Source organism: Uranotaenia lowii, chromosome 1 (genome assembly GCF_029784155.1).
Source record: "Uranotaenia lowii strain MFRU-FL chromosome 1, ASM2978415v1, whole genome shotgun sequence".
In the NCBI taxonomy this organism is placed as follows: Eukaryota; Metazoa; Arthropoda; class Insecta; order Diptera; family Culicidae; genus Uranotaenia; species Uranotaenia lowii.
Genome location: NC_073691.1, coordinates 133,113,367 through 133,125,469, shown reverse-complemented (window position 1 = coordinate 133,125,469; position 12,103 = coordinate 133,113,367). Strand labels below are relative to the sequence as shown.

General features: G+C 34.0%; 1 protein-coding gene and 1 long non-coding RNA gene across 11 annotated transcripts in view; one reads left to right on the top strand and one right to left on the bottom strand.

The window, feature by feature from the left end:
• LOC129740085 (cGMP-specific 3',5'-cyclic phosphodiesterase) overlaps positions 1 to 12,103 on the bottom strand; it is a 338,821-nt gene that overhangs the window by 289,753 nt on the left and 36,965 nt on the right. The window lies entirely within an intron of this gene.
• On the top strand, positions 7,765 to 9,186 carry LOC129740086 (uncharacterized). The gene is made up of 3 exons (XR_008736098.1): positions 7,765 to 7,870; positions 7,924 to 8,268; positions 8,922 to 9,186. It is a non-coding gene; the product is annotated as an uncharacterized LOC129740086 (long non-coding RNA).

Below are 12,103 nucleotides of genomic sequence, written 5' to 3'. Positions count from 1 at the left end.
AAACACCACTTTTTTCAACAAAAAAACTGATTTTCAAAATCATCTAAAACATGTGTAAAAAAACTTTTTTCTCTTTTTTCCGTTGGTTTTGTGTGATTTGAATTATCAAAACTATAGACCATTTTGAGATTTTTTGATACGCGAACGGATAAAAATAACTTTTCAGCGGTACAAGCGCGTGGAATGTGTCTATAGCGCATTCTACCACGTGTGTTTTCTTATAGCTTTTCCTTGCCTTATGTCAGAAGCAAAGGTTTGGAGGCGCATTTGTATTATTAGCATCTCCAGCTTGGAGAGGATATCTATTTCAATTGAACACACAATAGCCTGATGCTAATAATACAAATGCGCTTCCAAACCTTTGCTTCTGACATAAGGCAAGGAAAAGCTATAAGAAAACACACGTGGTAGAATGCGCTATAGTTTTATAGAAATCTTTGTTTTTAATGCAAACATGGAAAAGTAAAATTGATGTATCTCGTTTGGATACAAGTGGATACAAACGGTTTTACCTGCATCTTGTAGACGAAATCTTCGACTTCATTTTGCATCTAAAGTGGGCTGCCCGATGTTGCCCGGTGTTTGTAAAATAAGGCGTCAAAAAGCCCTTTTTTTGGTAATCTTTTTAACATAGCGCTGCAGTATCACATTTTACAAACTTGAAATGTTCAACAAAGTGGTGTATTTCAACAAGACAAACAACTTTGTGGAACATATTATTAAACTTTAAATTAACTGAACAAAGTTATTATTAATAAACTGATTTTAAGAGGTTAAGTTTCTCATTTGGCCGATATCTCTGAGAATAATTATTTTAGAAACTTGACATCTGAGACAAAGTTGTGAAAAATTTCATTCTAAACAAGTTTGCCGAAGACATCAAAGAGCTAAAACCTATAACAGAGCAGTTAGAAATTTTATCTCACTTGTAGGGGGATTAATCAGAAAAATAGTAGTTTTTTATTATAGAGCTGATTTTACTGACAAACTTCCCCGAAGACACCAATAAGCTAAAATGTGACCTAAAAAAGTTATAAGCAACGATCACGTTTTTCGCATTTTGGACCACTGTGCAGTGTGTAGAAAACAGATGTCTGCTCATGTGCATATAGTTTTCAGACACCTATCCATTGGAATATTGGAGAGTATTATTATTCCCCTTAGTAAACGCATTTAGGAAAACTGTCCTCTATTTGGTCGAATAGGTCATATATAATGACTTTCTTTAAAAGTGAATTTATACTTTAACAGATTGATTAAATTTTTTTAATGTTGATTGATTACTTTTAAATTTCCAAAGATAATTTTGCAGAAGCTTTTTTCAAATCTCCAAAAACGACATTCGTAGCGTTAATAATGTTAATTCTTGGTATTATTAGTTTGTAAGTTGTAACATCACGGTTCTATTTCAATTAATTTTGTTTCCTCTTCATATATTATTTAGTCAATTTAAATTTTGCGTAGTTTTCTCATAATGAATCTCTTCAAAGCAAATATTTTCCCTGGAGATTTTAATTGTTATTTAATTTGGTTATATCGCACTTTTCCTCGCACCACATAATCAAACGTTGTGTTCTCCAAAAAAATAGAACACACACAACTGAACAAGTTTTGAGTGGTAAGTTTTGTTCTTATAAAAGTTGAAACATAATTTTTGAATTTATTAATTAATTGCAATACAAACCCGATCAGAAGAGAAAAACTAAATTATATCAAGATGAGATATTTTGATATTCAATTTTTTCCTATCTGGACGAGTTATAATTTAGTACTCGTAGGATGTTAAAATATCTCAAATTATATCAAAAAGTCTTTGCAGCCATAACTAAATCATATCAACCGTTGTTATAATGTAAACAAAATAATAACTCATCCAGATAGGATAAATCAACTAATAATCTTATTGGATTCCCGATCAGGAGGGGAAAACAAAATTATATCAAGATGAAATATTTTGATACTAATTTTTTTCTATCTAAATGAGTTATTATTCAGTACTCGTAGGATGTTAAAATATCTCAAATTATATCAGAAAATCTATGCGATCATAGCTAAATTATATCAGTTTTTGATATGCTCCGATCAAGATTATATCTCGTTCAGATAGCATAGTTTGATATTAGGCAGAACAAAACCTATCAGAATTATAACTTATCTAGATATGCATGCTTCGAGAAAGCTTTCTAGTGGAATGTCAAAAACGAACATTATTTGCTGAAACCATGTTCCATTCATGGTTTCCTAAAATTTGAATTCTATTTCAAGAATTTGTTGAGCGAAACTCATTAAAGTACGGTTTGGGCCGTTGACTTCGAAGTCCGTTTTTCAGAAAAAGTTGTTTCGTATATCAAAATAAGATATAATCATTTTATTTAAGGACAATCCGGAAAAAAATCTTTATCCATGAGAATGTGCTCAACCCCATTCAAGTCTGTCAATCAGAATAAGATATAATTCATATTGGAGAAACTTAAAATTAAAAATTTTGAGTACTTTATTATAACTGAATCAGATATAAATATCTTGGTGAGATACGTTTGAGTTATTATTTTGATATGCTCTCCTGATCGGGTTTGTATGCAAAAAAAGATGGCGATAAAAGATGAGTTTCGAACTCATCACTTGTCCATTGCCATACCATCCCACCAGCTGTGTGTCCTTGCTTACTACACTACCTGAATTTCTTAGAAGATAGGTGTTTATTTTCGTACTGATTCTGCATAGCTCGATCCCGGCTGCTTGTTTAAGGACGGCGCGCAAAGACAGGCAGCCGTTTGGGTTCCATAGAATTGGCCAATGGGAATTCATATAAGTGTACCTGATGAATTGGAATTTTGATAGATCGGCCCGATCGGGATCGGACAGTTGGAATTCTCAAAAGGAATCGTGCGCACGGGAATCAGGCAGTCGTTTGTGTGGATTCAAACTGGACAATGGGAATTTCTATACGTTTACGTTTGCGTGCGGCGGGCAGGCAGTCGACTTCGAGTGTCGTTCTGATGAACCTACTGAAATGCAGGTTCCGAAAATCCAATAGCAGCTTTATAAGCAGGCAGGTCAAAACAGAGAAAAACAACAGTCCCCAGTCTTTTTCTTTCGACTCATAAATAAAATAAATAAAAGTATACAGGTTGATTATAGTACTAGATTGAATATAAATACTTAAGCTTTTTTTTTTTTTTTTTTTTTTTTTTTTTTTTTTCTCAAGGGATTTTAAGCATCACTGGCTTATTCATCCCGAATACTTAAGCTTTGAAAATATAAATGAAACGATGCCTCAAAAATTATTATTTTCATTCATATAGGTCATCGAATAATTTCATCTTAAAGCTTCCAAAAGTGCGTTTTAATCAAAACTAGATATAATTCTGTTTTAGAAAAAACACAAACAACAAATCTCATTTCAAAACTATAACTGAATCAGATATAAATATCTCGCTGAGATAGGTTTGAGTAACGATTTTGTTATGCTCTTCTGATCGGGAATACAATTAAAAAATAAACATGAGCGAAAAAAAACCAATGGGAAAAACTTTAACAAATGATGAGTTCAAGCAGCAGTACGATCTCGCAATGCCAGTTCCTTTTTAAAGCATTCGGCAAAAAAATAAAAACGGCATATGAACTGTTCAGAGTTAATAGCCACAACAAACACTTCGGCAAATCGAAACACAAGTTTGTACCATGCAAATTGGTGAATCGCATTTAATAAATTAAAACTCGCCATATCTTCCGGCACAATGATCTTCCACAATGGCATCGTTTAGGAATTCATGAAGCAAAACCACACTGACCGAGAGGGAATCTTGAAGACCATAACCGTTTCCCTCACCGCCAGTGGGTTCCGGGGGAATCGCTTTCTTCTAGGACAACTGTCATCGGTTCAGCTTTAATGGTGAGTTGCTTGCTTCTGATAGGTAGCGATGTCTCCGAGAGCAATAGATGCGGTGATAAAATACGACTTCGTGATTCGTTCGCCTTTGAATGGATTTTCCCGGCACCCATCGCCCCGATTAGAGCACAATAGCCGGCAAACTGTGCCAAAATCCGCTGGTGGCTCCAGAGAGAAAGAAAGGAAAAGAGAGTCAACTAGGCGACAGATACCTACACAAAGATTTTGGTTTCCCAAACTAGGTACTAGAAAAGAAATAAAAACGAGCCAATACAAGCGCAGCTCCGGCGACGATGGTTGTAAACCTTTGGATCATAACCTGTGTGTCTGTCCTCGCGTACGCTTATGAATGATTCTATTATGCAAATTGGAAACGATTCAATTTGCATATCTGTGCAAAGTCGAACAAGGCGACGACGGACGCAACGATAAGAAGGAGGCACTCTCAACACACCGTGACAATAATCGAAGAACAACAACAACTGACAACGGCAAAACCAACGACATCGCAAGTACCGGCTCAAGATTGGGATTTTTGCTTTCCTTTTTTTTTGCATCCCGCCAAGCAGCGGAAAATTCGATGAGGACGAGCCTTGCATCCAACCGAACGCGGCGCTACCGGAATTTCCGCGATGTCTCCAATAAGCAAACTAACAGAAGCTAGGAATTTTGTGGAAAAATGTGGCACCGTGAGCGATTTTGGAATTTTATGCTCATTTTCCGGCTAGGTTCGAGTGTATTCCCGAGCAGACTTTTATGGCAAAATTATAGCAAATTTTGCTATCACGCCCTGAGAGCCAAGTTTGCTCTCATTTTGCTTGACATAAGGTGGTACACAGCAAAAATGAGAGCACAAATTTTCATACTTGGTTAGCAAAGTGATACCAAATTTTGCTCAAACTGAGACCCTAACTACACCTCATTTTCCGAGAGCTCGGAGAACAAAATGATGCTTATTCAAGGCATCAGTAGAATTTCTTTGACAGCAAAATTTGACACCAATATGCTCTCAAAACATGCAAAATATGAGAAATCGATTGAGCCTCAAAACAAGCAAAATTTGGTATCATTTTTCCAATCATGTATACAAGCTGTTGCTCTGCTTTGTACTACCTGAAAACATGCAAAATATAAGCGAAATTGATTTCAAGGCGTGATAGCAATATTTGTTGTTATTTTGCCCTATAGCTTTTTCTCAAAAATATTTTCTAAGGTCAATTTAAATCTAAATTTATTTCTTCTTTCGAGACCAATACTGAGTATAATTTCGCCTTTTCTTATGCAACTATCAGTTAAACTACAAAAGATCAACTGGTCACAGTGATAGGTACACAACAACAATAAAAAAGCCTGAATGTATGCTATTCTTTATTTAGTATACGAATTTAAAGTAAAACAAACTTGAAAGGAATAATGTTATACCAAAACATGAATGAAATAGCATAACAGCGTTCGAAGGTTAAATTAAGCTCGAATATCAAAGCTGAATTTTATTTCCGAAGTCCAATTGTTGATGATTGCTTACATATTTTAATTCACCTCAATTTTCGATCTATGCATACGACACAAAATACATTTCAATTATGTTATTTTTTTAAATAACAAATTAAACTTTCTCAAATCGTGAAAACAATTTTTAAAATGAACCAGAAAATTGAAAAACGAAGCTGATTACTAATATATATTATTAACTTTTTTTTTAAATTTTAAACGACAGTTTCTTTTTCGGGTAAAAAATTTTGGTATTATACCATATTAATTCGGGCAGAATGGCAAATTTCGCCGATAGGACATGATAGCATAATTCGAAAGAATTTTATCTTAAATAAGATATGCTTTGAATAACATCACCGTAGAAAAATTAGTCTAAATATCGCCTTTAATTATGCAAATCTATACAAATGAATGGAAACCGTTTCATTCATATTTCTGAACCAGAATAATAAGTCGGACTCAATATTTTATCTCGAATAAGATTAACATTCAATTCAGGATCATGCTGAATTTTTTAGTTATGCCTTCCAGGATTGTAGACATATTGTTCATATGATTTGAATAGTAACAAGAAATCTTCTAAAGTCTAAATTGGAAGATAAACCACAATGCAGCTGCATTCTTTGCCCTCACAGCGAGAAACTTTTGAAAACTCACAAAGGCAAACCGTTGTATAGTACACAGACCACAAATTATGGGTCTTTTTTAACGTCAGGCGACGATAAAATTGTGTTTATAAAAACCTACAATAAAAGCAGATTCTTTCAAATTCAATTGGCCTAATTTACTATTTTCACTATATACCACTGCTTGAAAATAGGAATTAATGTAGCTGCCTACAAGCTGCAGAAAAGTTTTATGCATTGGCATATAGCATCATCCTTTTTCATATTTTAAATCAGAGGGCACTTTAAAATACACTTACCGACTTCCGGACATCCTTACGAAAACACACCAATCTTTTGCTCTGTTTTTTTTTTGAGAATGGTTGAAAATGCGCAAAATAGCCGGACAGCTTCATGGTATGCGGTGGCCAGGAGAGGAGCTTCTAAATCTTCGACGCTTTTTCTTTTTTCGAAATCCTTCCAGGTGCGACAAATTTCTTTCTTGTGAATATTTTCTGTAAAAATAACATTAATACCTAGTAAAATTTCCAATAATCAATATCGAAGTCAAAACTTACCTCTACTTAGCTTCATACAAGATCATTATCATTCAAATTGTTTCCGTTCTTGGGAGATTTGCTCCAACAGCCATCATGATATCCAAAACAAATTTGGTGGCACTTCCTGCACTGCTGGTTGTCCTCGATGTTGGGTGACATTAATTCCTTTTCCCCGAAAAAAAATATTTTCAAACCGGCGGAAACGGAACTAAACAATCCGACACAGTTCGTACTTCAAGAACCGGGAATTTTGATCCGGAATTTGTCAATTTGGACACTTTTTATTCATTCCTAAATCGTGATCAAATTTCAACGATCGCGATCTGGATAAACAGAAGAAAAAAACTTTCAGAATAGGTCTATTTGGATACTTTCTATTCGCACGGAATCAAACGAATCGCGATCCGGAAAAACAAAACAAAAACAACATACGACAACGGTTCGATAACAGGCTAAAAGTTTGAGTTCGTTCTACTGCAATTACTAAAGTGAGTAGCAATTGGGTACTTTTTACTCAAATTGAGCTAAAGTCAGGACAATATAGTAAAGTGCTAAATATTTTGCTAACGGAAAGTAACAGCGAAATTTTGCTTAGTGGAGCCTCGAAAGTTTTTTGTGTATATATATATAGTGATAGTGATGGCATCGCTCATGAAAAATAAAAGCAATTGAAAGATTTTTTTCTTTTATACGCGTTTTATTTCTCTGTAGGAGCATGCCGTCACAATAATCAAAATAGAAATTCGATTATTAGTACCTGTGACCTAATGATGAAATTATGGAATTATGTTCGTCAAGTTATGTCGTGAGACGGAATGCTACAAAAAAAACGGAAAACAACTGTTTCAATTGTTCCTAACTTTCACACTAAAGCTGTTTGCTTCCAAATTCAGAATTCAACAAAGGCTAGTATTGTGATTGCTGTTTTAGTTCGGCCGACTATTTTTAATAAGGAACAGTTTTTCTCACTGCTTAGGTGCTTCGTATTCACAAAATACACACGTACACACAAAATTTCTCGGCCTCAACTTAGCAAAAAAAGGTCTTTACTTCCCGTTAGCAAATTTTTTTTACTAATGGGTTAGCACTTTCCCATTTTGTTGTGCATTTTACTCAAGTTGAGTAAAAAGCCTCAATTGCTACTACTTTTAGTTATTTTCTTTTAGCGTGTGCACAAACCAGGCTGTGTTTTGTTTTTGATTCCGGACATTCGGTCGGTTGCAAAATTTCGGAGCGGATAAATGTCAGTGCCGCGGCTCAACTTCCCGCACCAACCGGGCCAACCTGCAGTGGTTTGCATTCGCTCTTCCTCAATATTGGTAAGATTAAATTAGTTTTGAATTTGAAAGAAAATTCATTTGATTTTTTACAGATACCCCGTTTGGGTGTAGCTGGAAATAGTAGACCAACGACAATTCATGCGGCATTTTCGATGGTTGGCATTGTTTTGATTGCGGACTTTCGAGGGACGATTGTGCCGCTCGTTTGGGACACCTGCGTGTTCGCACTTTTTGAAACTTTGTGTGCATGGGAACTTGAACCCGAACAGCGCCGTTTCTCTCAGTTTATCACCTTCGGCTATTGGATAATTCCGGAAGACTGTCTCTAGATCACTTAGACAGTTCAAAAGATGCGAAGCTAAAAGGATTTGTCTTGCGTGCTGCAGTAATAGAACCCGAGAGGTTCCAGGAGCGTGAAAGCTATAATTGATAAAACGGTAAGTAGTACTACTATTTGGATTTGTAATGAATTTAATTATTCTTTGTGGGTATTATATGTACTTCTGAGTTTCATAGCTGTTTCTTTTTCTTTCCGGGATTGCTTTTAATCCCGAGCTCAATGGAAAAATCATAATATGATTTGCGATGTTTTTTGTTTCTTCAGATGAAGTCAGATTCAAAATTGGATCGTTTGGTACGTTCAGTATTTATTTTTGAAAGTATTTATACATACATTAACTTTACTGCCCTATGTAGAAATATGAATAAAGTTTTCAAAATTTGAATTTTTTATTGACACTATGAATTGAATTATATTTGAATTGATGAATCCTTCCAAATAATAGTAAGTTTATGAAGCTTATCATTTCCAGACAAATATTGTGTTTTGCAGTTCCGATATTTTATGTAATCGTCGAAACAGTAACTATATGACAACGAAAGTATCTTTAATGTTCACTATTTACTCTTGTTCGCACACATTTAATTTTAATTTTTGCAATAACGTTACCAAATACCCGAATTAAACTGCCGTTGGATTTACTAGAAATTTTAACTTTCAAATCAACATTTTTTGTTTTATTCGTCCATGTCGAAAACAGAATCAATAAAGCAATAAAGGGTTTTAACTTGTTCGTTTATTGACTTACAGACCATCACCAATCTGATCCAGAAATGGCAACAGGGCTTTTTTTTATATGCTGAAAGAACGAATGTACTCGGAATAACCAACCATGGATGTCATGATTCCAGCCATGTAAAGCATCCAGCAAGAGCATAATAGTAATTGCATGCACTCAAGATAAACACATCATACTGTTGTAGATGCAATGTTTCGTCAACATCCGGTCATTATTTATAAAATGGCAAATTGATCGACAAATTCAAATCGAAAAAGGACTGCAAAATATTATGCGCGCATATCAGAAGGATTTTAGTAAGTCAAAAAAAATCTGATTTGAAAGATACTTAAGTTTTGTATTTTTCAGATTTCCGTGTGAGTAAAATTCATGGAGGCACGGAGTAACAATTGCCATTCTCTAAGCCGCTGTCAAAAAAAACCTAAAAAACTTTATTTCGATTCGGTCTCGGTATTTAAAACTTCGGTAACAGCACGATCCATAACATTCTTAATAAATGTAACCTAACTTTTTTTTTTCTTTTCCGTTCTACTGTTTGAGACCCGAGAGTACGGTGGAATCTCCACCACCCACGAATTTCTGAAAAGAAACAGGCAGACGCGGGGCCAATTTTTTTTTATTCTAAGCTTCCATCACCTAACGCCAACATGCGCGGTGATTAAAACAAGCATCTTTTTTAACAATTCGACCCCATGTATCAACCAGTGCTGGATTCTCAGCAGCGGAAGCAAAAATATTTTGCTCTACTAAATTTGGACACGATAGTGCTATAGTGCGAAATTAAGAGATTGGAAATAAATTAAAAACGTAATTAAAAAATTCTTTTGTATTCATATATGAAAGTAGCAACCAACGGCACCTTTAAAAATTCATAATTTACTGACATTCTAGTAATTTTTAGGATCAGAAACAATTTTACTAAAACTTTAGCAAAAAATGTTTTTTTTTACGAAAAAGTGAGTAAACATTTAGCCAGGGCACTTTTTAGAATTTTGCTAAAATTTTAGTTCAAAAAAATTGCTAAATTGATTGCTAATTTTTTAGCTGGTCAAATTTGAGCAAACTTTAGCTAATTGTTCACAATTTAGGGATGTGATATTTGCAATACTGCCGTAAATGTGTTTTCATGTTTTTATCAGATTATCTAGAAAATATCGAAAAAAATTATAAGTTTATTCCCAAAATTCATACAGTGAAAGGCCGCACATTTAAAAAATCATTAACAATAGAAAAGTTGCTAAAATTCAAGATAAAAATAAAATTAAATCCCAAACATTGATTTATTTAAAGAAACTCTTTAAAACAATTTTTTAAATACTTCTTTAGCCAAATTTTCAATACAATTTTTGATAACATAACAGGGCGTCAGATCTAGTGATTTTGCTGATATTCATAAATGTTTAGAACACAATGTTAGAACCAAATTTTAGTACCAAATGTTTATCTTTTAGTGACATTCAGCTATATGATAAGATAATGGAAGCCGAAAAATTGTATTTTTATTTGTATTTCAATTCTTAAATGCAACTCAGATTTTTATTATTGGTTTCAAAGAAAACATTGTTATGATTAATTTTGCAATTAAGAAATTTTTACATCAAAGGATGCTACCACTTAGGTCTCAGATTTGTACTTAAAAAAAAACTGAAAGCTAATTCACATCTAGTTTTGACATAAAAAAATCTTCTTAAGATAATGCTAACAGCTTGCTGTTGTGTAGCTTCAACATGCGATTGTCTTAAAAACAAATGTTGACGCCTTATTTATGCCCAATTTTGCTATCATAATAATATCTAAAACAAAATGTTGACGCCTTATTTATGCCCAATTTTGCTATCATAATAATGTCAACAGCAAATGTTGTTCTCATTTTGCTGTTGACAGCCCATTCTGGTCTCAGCATGCTATTGAACGAAATTTTTTGACGCCTAAATGATGCCTAATTTGGCTTTCACACAAAAGTCAACAGCAAATGTTGCTCTCATTTTGCTGTTGACAGCTCATTTTGGTCTAAGTTTGCTAGCGTTTTGGGCATCAAAGTCTGCTCGGGTTTGTCTTTCGGTTGTGGAAAGTTCCGACCAAGATTTGGGGAAATTAAATTATTTAGAATCTTGTATTTAGAGATGGAGATGTAAGCGGGTTTCAAATAACATTAACATTGAATTACAGAAGAAAAAAATGGTATAACCTATTCCTTACTAAAGAAAATCGTGTTGTTCAAGGCAAGACCCAATTTTTTCTCAAAAATTTAGTTTTACGATTACAAACAACTTTTGTTCTACGAAAAACTTTATCGTTGGGGAAAATTTTTCATATATAAAACAATGCATTATCACAAGGCTAAAAAGCTTACCTTTCAGTACTTTTTTGTTGTAGTTTTTATACGTGTTTACCTAGATTTTTAATCATATATAGACTAACTCATACTAAATGTTTGTGCAATTATTGTCGAAGTTATTCCACTCATAACTGAGATATTTCAACTTATACGAAAAATTAAAAATGTACAGATTTGTCAATGTTTGTCGTTATTGCCCTACTCTGTCTTCAGAAGAGGTTTATATTTCATCTCTTCTATAAACATCATTCTTTCACTTCAAAAAATCCATCGAAAATGGTTGTAACTTTTAGACCTTTCTGCCAATATGATTTTAGATAAAAAAAAAACACATAGGGGGAAGTGTTCCTAAATGCGCATGTTAGGTAATATGCGCATACAGCCGATTGACGATATCCCGAGCAGACTGTTATGGCAAAATTAAAGCAAATTTTGCTATCACGCCCTGAGATCCAAATTTGCTCTCATTTTGCTTGACATAAGGTGGTACACAGCAAAAATGAGAGCACAAATTTTCATACTTCTTTAGCAAAATGATACCAAATTTTGCTAAAACTGAGACCCAAACTACACCTCGTTTTCCGAGAGCTTGGAGAGCACAATGATGCCATTATAAGGTATCACACATTTTTAATAAAAGCAAAATTTGGCATCATTATGCTTTCAAAACTTTTAGAAAATGACACCAAAACGAGGTATAGTTAAGGTCTCGATACAACAAAATTTGGGATTCCAACGCCATCCGTGTATTAAAATTTTGCCCATATTTTTTCCGTTTTTACCACCTTTAGTCATCCTAAATAAGAGCATATATGGCTTTCAAGGCGTGATAGCAATATTTGATCGCTTTTTTGC